The sequence below is a fragment of the Pelmatolapia mariae genome, linkage group LG17, assembly GCF_036321145.2.
Source record: "Pelmatolapia mariae isolate MD_Pm_ZW linkage group LG17, Pm_UMD_F_2, whole genome shotgun sequence".
Classification (NCBI taxonomy): domain Eukaryota; kingdom Metazoa; phylum Chordata; class Actinopteri; order Cichliformes; family Cichlidae; genus Pelmatolapia; species Pelmatolapia mariae.
In genome coordinates, this window is record NC_086242.1 from 37,953,295 (window position 1) to 37,963,935 (window position 10,641).

The following is a 10,641-nucleotide window of genomic DNA, read 5'->3' on the forward strand; positions in this document are numbered from 1 at the left end:
TGCTCACATGAATGCACATACATCTGCACACATCCAGAGAAAATCTCCACCAAAGAAACCAAATTCCAAGAAATCCAAACATGGAAATGGTTGCACACACATGTGATTATGCGCAGAGGTCCACCCAACCAGCCATTCTCAGGACTACACGCATGTTCACATGAATGCACATACATCTGCACACATCCACAGAAAAATTGCACCAAAGAAACCAAATTCCAAGAAATCCAAACATGAAAATGTTTGCACACAGTTGTGATCATGCGCAGAGGTCCACCCGACCAGCCATCCCCAGGACTCCACGCATGCTCACATGTATGCACATTCATCTGCACATATCCAGAGAAAATCTCCTCTAACGAAACCAAATTTCAAGAAATCCAAACATGGAAATGGTTGCCCACACATGTGATTAGGCGCAGAGGACCACCCGACCAGCCATCCTCAGGACTCCACGCATGCTCACATGTATGCACATACATCTGCACATATCCAGAGAAAATCTCCTCTAACGAAACCAAATTCCAAGAAATCCAAACATGGAAATGGTTGCCCACACATGTGATTATGCGCAGAGGTCCACCCGACCAGCCATCCTCAGGACTCCACGCATGCTCAAATGAATGCACATACATTTGCACACACCCAGAGAAAATCTCCTCTAATGAAACCAAATTCCAAGAAATCCAAAAGTGGAAATGGTTGCCCACACATGTGATTATGCGCAGAGGTCCACCCGACCAGCCATCCTCAGGACTCCACGCATGCTCACATGTATGCACATTCATCTGCACATATCCAGAGAAAATCTCCTCTAACGAAACCAAATTCCAAGAAATCCAAACATGGAAATGGTTGCCCACACATGTGATTATGCGCAGAGGTCCACCCGACCAGCCATCCTCAGGACTCTACGAATGCTCACATGTATGCACATTCATCTGCACATATCCAGAGAAAATCTCCTCTAACGAAACCAAATTCCAAGAAATCCAAACATGGAAATGGTTGCCCACACATGTGATTATGCGCAGAGGTCCACCCGACCAGCCATCCTCAGGACTCCACGCATGCTCACATGAATGCACATACATCTGCACACACCCAGAGAAAATCTCCTCTAATGAAACCAAATTCCAAAAAATCCAAACGTGGAAATGTTTGCACACACATGTGATTATGCGCAGAGGTCCACCCGACCAGCCATTCTCAGGACTCCACGCATGCTCACATGAATGCACATACATCTGCACACATCCAGAGAAAATCTCCACCAAAAAAACCAAATTCCAAGAAATCCAAACATGGAAATGGTTGCACACACATGTGATTATGCGCAGAGGGCCACCCAACCAGCCATTATCAATACTACACGCATGCTCACATGAATGCACATACATCTGCACACATCCAGAGAAAAATTGCACCAAAGAAACCAGATTTCAAGAAATCCAAACATAAAAATGTTTGCACACACTTGTGATCATGCGCAGAGGTCCACCCGACCACCAATCCCCAAGACTCCACGCATGCTCACATGTATGCACATTCATCTGCACATATCCAGAGAAAATCTCCTCTAACGAAACCAAATTTCAAGAAATCCAAACATGGAAATGGTTGCCCACACATGTGATTATGTGCAGAGGTCCACCCGACCAGCCATCCTCAGGACTCCACGCATGCTCAAATGAATGCACATACATCTGCACACACCCAGAGAAAATCTCTTCTAATGAAAAAAAATTCCAAAAAATCCAAACGTGGAAATGTTTGCACACACATGTGATTATGCGCAGAGGTCCACCCAACCAGCCATCCTCAGGACTCCACGCATGCTCACATGAATGCACATACGTCTGCACACATCCAGAGAAAATCTCCACCAAAGAAACCAGATTCCCAGAAATCCAAACATGGAAATGGTTGCACACAGTTGTGATCATGCGCAGAGGTCCACCCAACCACCAATCACCAGGACTCCACGCATGCTCACATGAATGCACATACATCTGCACATATCCAGAGAAAATCTCCTCTAACGAAACCAAATTCCAAGAAATCCAAACATGGAAATGGTTGCCCACACATGTGATTATGCGCAGAGGTCCACCCGACCAGCCATCCTCAGGACTCCACGCATGCTCAAATGAATGCACATAAATCTGCACACACCCAGAGAAAATCTCCTCTAACGAAACCAAATTCCAACACATCCAAAAGTGGAAATGGTTGCCCACACATGTGATTATGCGCAGAGGTCCACCCGACCAGCCATCCTCAGGACTCCACGCATACTCACATGAATGCACATTCATCTGCACATATCCAGAGAAAATCTCCTCTAACGAAACCAAATTCCAAGAAATCCAAACATGGAAATGGTTGCCCACACATGTGATTATGCGCAGAGGTCCACCCGACCAGCCATCCTCAGGACTCCACGCATGCTCACATTTATGCACATTCATCTGCACATATCCAGAGAAAATCTCCTCTAACGAAACCAAATTCCAAGAAATCCAAACATGGAAATGGTTGCCCACACATGTGATTATGTGCAGAGGTCCACCCGACCAGCCATCCTCAGGACTCCACGCATGCTCAAATGAATGCACATACATCTGCACATATCCAGAGAAAATCTCCTCTAATTAAACCAAATTCCAAAAAATCCAAACGTGGAAATGTTTGCACACACATGTGATTATGCGCAGAGGTCCACCCGACCAGCCATCCTCAGGACTCCACGCATGCTCACATGAATGCACATACATCTTCGCATATCCAGAGAAAATCTCCTCTAACGAAACCAAATTCCAAGAAATCCAAACATGGAAATTGTTGCACACACATGTGATTAGGCGCAGAGGTCCACCCGACCAGCCATCCTCAGGACTCCACGCATGCTCACATGAATGCACATACATCTGCACACATCCAGAGAAAATCTCCACCAAAGAAACAAAATTCCAAGAAATCCAAACATGGAAATGTTTGCACACAGTTGTGATTATGCGCAGAGGTCCACCCAACCAGCCATCCTCAGGACTCCACACATGCTCACATGAATGCACATACATCTGCACACATCCAGAGAAAATCTCCACCAAAGAAACCAAATTCCAAGAAATCCAAGCGTGGAAATGGTTGTCTACACATGTGATTATGCGCAGAGGTCCACCCGACCAGCCATCCTCAGGACTCCACGCATGCTCACATGAATGCACATACATCTGCACATATCCAGAGAAAATCTCCTCTAACGAAACCAAATTCCAAGAAATCCAAACGTGGAAATGGTTGTCTACACATGTGATTATGCGCAGAGGTCCACCCAACCAGCCATTCTCAGGACTCCACGCATGCTCATATGAATGCACATACATCTGCACACACCCAGAGAAAATCTCCTCTAATGAAACCAAATTCCAAGAAATCCAAACATGGAAATGGTTGCCCACACATGCGATTATGCGCAGAGGTCCACATGACCAGCCATCCTCAGGACTCCACGCATGCTCAAATGAATGCACAGACATCTGCACACAGCCAGACAAAATCTCCTCTAATGAAACCAAATTCCAAAAAATCCAAACGTGGAAATGTTTGCACACAGTTGTGATTATGCGCAGAGGTCCACCCAACCAGCCATCCTCAGGACTCCACGCATGCACACATGAATGCACATACATCTGCAAACATCCAGAGAAAAACTCCACCAAAGAAACCAAATTTCAAGAAATCCAAACATGAAAATGTTTGCACACACTTGTGATCATGTGCAGAGGTCCACCCGACCAGCCATCCTCAGAACTCCACGCATGCTCACATGAATGCACATACATCTGCACATATCCAGAGAAAATCTCCTCTAACGAAACCAAATTCCAAGAAATCCAAACATGGAAAAGGATCACCACACATGTGATTATGCGCAGAGGTCCACCCGACCAGCCATCCTCAGGACTCCACGCATGCTCACATGAATGCACATACATCTGCACACACCCAGAGAAAATCTCCTCTAATGAAACCAAATTCCAAAAAATCCAAAAGTGGAAATGTTTGCACACACATGTGATTATGCGCAGAGGTCCACCCAACCAGCCATTCTCAGGACTCCACGCATGCTCACATGAATGCACATACATCTGCACACACCCAGAGAAAATCTCCTCTAACGAAACCAAATTCCAAGAAATCCAAGCATGGAAACGGTTACCCACACATGTGATTATGCGCAGAGGTCCACCCGACCAGCCATCCTCAGGACTCCACGCATGCTCACATGAATGCACAGACATGTGCACACATCCAGAGAAAAACTGCACCAAAGAAACCAGATTTCAAGAAATCCAAACATGAAAATGTTTGCACACACTTGTGATCATGCGCAGAGGTCCACCCGACCACCAATCCCCAGGACTCCACGCATGCTCACATGTATGCACATACATCTGCACATATCCAGAGAAAATCTCCTCTAACGAAACCAAATTCCAAGAAATCCAAGCATGGAAATGGTTGTCTACACATGTGATTATGCACAGAGGTCCACCCGACCAGCCATCCTCAGGACTCCACGCATGCTCACATGAATGCACATACATCTGCACATATCCAGAGAAAATCTCCTCTAACGAAACCAAATTCCAAAAAATCCAAACATGGAAATTGTTGCCCACACATGTGATTAGGCGCAGAGGTCCACCCAACCAGCCATTCTCAGGACTCCACGCATGCTCAAATGAATGCACATACATCTGCACACATCCAGAGAAAATCTCCACCAAAGAAACCAAATTCCAAGAAATCCAAACATGGAAATGTTTGCACACAGTTGTGATTATGCGCAGAGGTCCACCCAACCAGCCATTCTCAGGACTCCACGCATGCTCACATGAATGCACATACATCTGCACATATCCAGAGAAAATCTCCTCTAACGAAACCAAATTCCAAGAAATCCAAGCATGGAAACGGTTACCCACACATGTGATTATGCGCAGAGGTCCACCCGACCAGCCATCCTCAGGACTCCACGCATGCTCACATGAATGCACAGACATGTGCACACATCCAGAGAAAAACTGCACCAAAGAAACCAGATTTCAAGAAATCCAAACGTGGAAATGTTTGCACACACTTGTGATCATGCGCAGAGGTCCACCCGACCAGCCATCCTCAGGACTCCACGCATGCTCACATGAATGCACATACATCTGCACATATCCAGAGAAAATCTCCTCTAACGAAACCAAATTCCAAGAAATCCAAACATGGAAATTGTTGCCAACACATGTGATTAGGCGCAGAGGTCCACCCGACCAGCCATCCTCAGGACTCCACGCATGCTCACATGTATGCACATACATCTCCACACACCCAGAGAAAATCTCCTCTAATGAAACCAAATTCCAAAAAAGTCCAAAAGTGGAAATGGGTGCACACACATGTGATTATGCGCAGAGGTCCACCCAACCAGCCATCCTCATGACTCCACGCATGCTCACATGAATGCACATACATCTGCACATATCCAGAGAAAATCTCCTCTAACGAAACCAAATTCCAAGAAATCCAAACATGGAAATGGTTGCCCACACATGTAATTATGCGCAGAGGTCCACCCGGCCAGCCATCCTCAGGACTCCATGCATGCTCACATGAATGCACATTCATCTGCACACATCCAGAGAAAAACTCCACCAAAGAAACCAGATTTCAAGAAATCCAAACATGGAAATGTTTGCACACAGTTGTGATCATGCGCAGAGGTCCACCCAACCAGCCATCCTCAGGACTCCACGCATGCTCACATGAATGCACATACATCTGCACACATCCAGAGAAAATCTCCACCAAAGAAACCAGATTTCAAGAAATCCAAACATGAAAATGTTTGCACACAGTTGTGATCATGCGCAGAGGTCCACCCAACCAGCCATCCTCAGGACTCCACGCATGCTCACATGAATGCACATACATCTGCACATATCCAGAGAAAATCTCCTCTAACGAAGCCAAATTCCAAGAAATCCAAACATGGAAATGGTTGCCCACACATGTGATTATGCGCAGAGGTCCACCCGGCCAGCCATCCTCAGGACTCCATGCATGCTCACATGAATGCACATTCATCTGCACACATCCAGAGAAAAACTGCACCAAAGAAACCAGATTTCAAGAAATCCAAACATGGAAATGTTTGCACACAGTTGTGATCATGCGCAGAGGTCCACCCAACCAGCCATCCTCAGGACTCCACGCATGCTCACATGAATGCACATACATCTGCACACATCCAGAGAAAATCTCCACCAAAGAAACCAGATTTCAAGAAATCCAAACATGAAAATGTTTGCACACACTTGTGATCATGCGCAGAGGTCCACCCGACCACCAATCCCCAGGACTCCACGCATGCTCACATGTATGCACATACATCTGCACATATCCAGAGAAAATCTCCTCTAACGAAACCAAATTCCAAGAAATCCAAGCATGGAAATGGTTGTCTACACATGTGATTATGCACAGAGGTCCACCCGACCAGCCATCCTCAGGACTCCACGCATGCTCACATGAATGCACATACATCTGCACATATCCAGAGAAAATCTCCTCTAACGAAACCAAATTCCAAAAAATCCAAACATGGAAATTGTTGCCCACACATGTGATTAGGCGCAGAGGTCCACCCGACCAGCCATCCTCAGGACTCCACGCATGCTCACATGAATGCACATACATCTGCACACATCCAGAGAAAATCTCCACCAAAGAAACCAAATTCCAAGAAATCCAAACATGGAAATGTTTGCACACAGTTGTGATTATGCGCAGAGGTCCACCCAACCAGCCATTCTCAGGACTCCACGCATGCTCACATGAATGCACATACATCTGCACACATCCAGAGAAAATCTCCACCAAAGAAACCAAATTCCAAGAAATCCAAACATGGAAATGTTTGCACACAGTTGTGACTATGCGCAGAAGTCCACCCAACCAGCCATCCTCAGGACTCCACGCATGCTCACATGAATGCACATACATCTGCACACATCCAGAGAAAATCTCCAACAAAGAAACCAGATTTCAAGAAATCCAAACATGAAAATGTTTGCACACACTTGTGATCATGCGCAGAGGTCCACCCGACCACCAATCCCCAGGACTCCACGCATGCTCACATGAATGCACAGACATCTGCACACATCCAGAGAAAAACTGCACCAAAGAAACCAGATTTCAAGAAATCCAAACATGAAAATGTTTGCACACAGTTGTGATCATGCGCAGAGGTCCACCCGACCACCAATCCCCAGAACTCCACACATGCTCACATGAATGCACATACATCTGCACATATCCAGAGAAAATCTCCTCTAACGAAACCAAATTCCAAGAAACCGAAGCATGGAAATGGTTGCCTACACATGTGATTATGCGCAGAGGTCCACCCGACCAGCAATCCTCAGGACTCCACGCATGCTCACATGAATGCACATACATCTGCACACATCCAGAGAAAATCTCCACCAAAAAAACCAAATTCCAAGAAATCCAAACATGGAAATGGTTGCACACAGTTGTGATTATGCGCAGAGGTCCACCCGACCAGCCATCCTCAGGACTCCACGCATACTCACATGAATGCACATACATCTGCACATATCCAGAGAAAATCTCCTCTAACGAAACCAAATTCCAAGAAATCCAAACATGGAAATGGTTGCCCACACATGTGATTATGCGCAGAGGTCCACCCGACCAGCCATCCTCAGGACTCCACGCATGCTCAAATGAATGCACATACATCTGCACACATCCAGAGAAAATCTCCTCTAACGAAACCAAATTCCAAAACATCCAAAAGTGGAAATGGTTGCCCACACATGTGATTATGCGCAGAGGTCCACCCGACCAGCCATCCTCAGGACTCCACGAATACTCACATGAATGCACATTCATCTGCACATATCCAGAGAAAATCTCCTCTAACGAAACCAAATTCCAAGAAATCCAAAAGTGGAAATGGTTGCCCACACATGTGATTATGCGCAGAGGTCCACCCGACCAGCCATCCTCAGGACTCCACGAATACTCACATGAATGCACATTCATCTGCACATATCCAGAGAAAATCTCCTCTAACGAAACCAAATTCCAAGAAATCCAAACATGGAAATGGTTGCCCACACATGTGATTATGCGCAGAGGTCCACCCGACCAGCCATCCTCAGGACTCCACGCATGCTCAAATGAATGCACATACATCTGCACATATCCAGAGAAAATCTCCTCTAATTAAACCAAATTCCAAAAAATCCAAACATGGAAATGTTTGCACACACATGTGATTATGCGCAGAGGTCCACCCGACCAGCCATCCTCAGGACTCCACGTATGCTCACATGAATGCACATACATCTGCGCATATCCAGAGAAAATCTCCTCTAACGAAACCAAATTCCCAGAAATCCAAACATGGAAATTGTTGCACACACATGTGATTAGGCGCAGAGGTCCACCCGACCAGCCATCCTCAGGACTCCACGCATGCTCACATGAATGCACATACATCTGCACACATCCAGAGAAAATCTCCACCAAAGAAACAAAATTCCAAGAAATCCAAACATGGAAATGTTTGCACACAGTTGTGATTATGCGCAGAGGTCCACCCAACCAGCCATCCTCAGGACTCCACACATGCTCACATGAATGCACATACATCTGCACACATCCAGAGAAAATCTCCACCAAAGAAACCAGATTTCAAGAAATCCAAACGTGGAAATGTTTGCACACACTTGTGATCATGCGCAGAGGTCCACCCGACCAGCCATCCTCAGGACTCCACGCATGCTCACATGAATGCACATACATCTGCACATATCCAGAGAAAATCTCCTCTAACGAAACCAAATTCCAAGAAATCCAAGCGTGGAAATGGTTGTCTACACATGTGATTATGCGCAGAGGTCCACCCGACCAGCCATCCTCAGGACTCCACGCATGCTCACATGAATGCACATACATCTGCACACACCCAGAGAAAATCTCCTCTAATGAAACCAAATTCCAAAAAATTCAAAAGTGGAAACGGTTGCACACACATGTGATTATGCGCAGAGGTCCACCCAACCAGCCATTCTCAGGACTCCACGCATGCTCACATGAATGCACATACATCTGCACACACCCAGAGAAAATCTCCTCTAATGAAACCAAATTCCAAGAAATCCAAAAGTGGAAATGGTTGCCCACACATGTGATTATGCGCAGAGGTCCACCCGACCAGCCATCCTCAGGACTACACGCATGCTCACATGAATGCACATACATCTGCACATATCCAGAGAAAATCTCCTCTAACGAAACCAAATTCCAAGAAATCCAAGCATGGAAATGGTTGTCTACACATGTGATTATGCACAGAGGTCCACCCAACCAGCCATCCTCAGGACTCCACGCATGCTCACATGAATGCACATACATCTGCACATATCCAGAGAAAATCTCCTCTAACGAAACCAAATTCCAAGAAATCCAAACATGGAAATGGTTGCCCACACATGTGATTATGCGCAGAGGTCCACCCAACCAGCCATTCTCAGGACTCCACGCATGCTCACATGAATGCACATACATCTGCACACACCCAGAGAAAATCTCCTCTAATGAAACCAAATTCCAAGAAATCCAAACATGGAAATGGGTGCCCACACATGCGATTATGCGCAGAGGTCCACATGACCAGCCATCCTCAGGACTCCACGCATGCTCAAATGAATGCACAGACATCTGCACACACCCAGACAAAATCTCCTCTAAAGAAACCAAATTCCAAGAAATCCAAACATGGAAATTGTTGCCCACACATGTGATTAGGCGCAGAGGTCCACCCGACGAGCCATCCTCAGGACTCCACGCATGCTCACATGAATGCACAGACATCTGCACACATCCAGAGAAAAACTGCACCAAAGAAACCAGATTTCAAGAAATCCAAACATGGAAATGTTTGCACACACTTGTGATCATGCGCAGAGGTCCACCCGACCAGCCATCCTCAGGACTCCACGCATGCTCACATGAATGCACATACATCTGCACATATCCAGAGAAAATCTCCTCTAACGAAACCAAATTCCAAGAAATCCAAACATGGAAATGTTTGCCCACACGTGATTATGCGCAGAGGTCCACCCGACCAGCCATCCTCAGGACTCCACGCATGCTCACATGTATGCACATACATCTCCACACACCCAGAGAAAATCTCCTCTACTGACACCAAATTCCAAAAAATCCAAAAGTGGAAATGGGTGCACACACATGTGATTATGCGCAGAGGTCCACCCAACCAGCCATCCTCATGACTCCACGCATGCTCACATGAATGCACATACATCTGCACATATCCAGAGAAAATCTCCTCTAACGCAACCAAATTCCAAGAAATCCAAACATGAAAATGTTTGCACACACTTGTGATCATGCGCAGAGGTCCACCCGACCACCAATCCCCAGGACTCCACGCATGCTCACATGAATGCACAGACATCTGCATACATCCAGAGAAAAACTGCACCAAAGAAACCAGATTTCAAGAAATCCAAACATGAA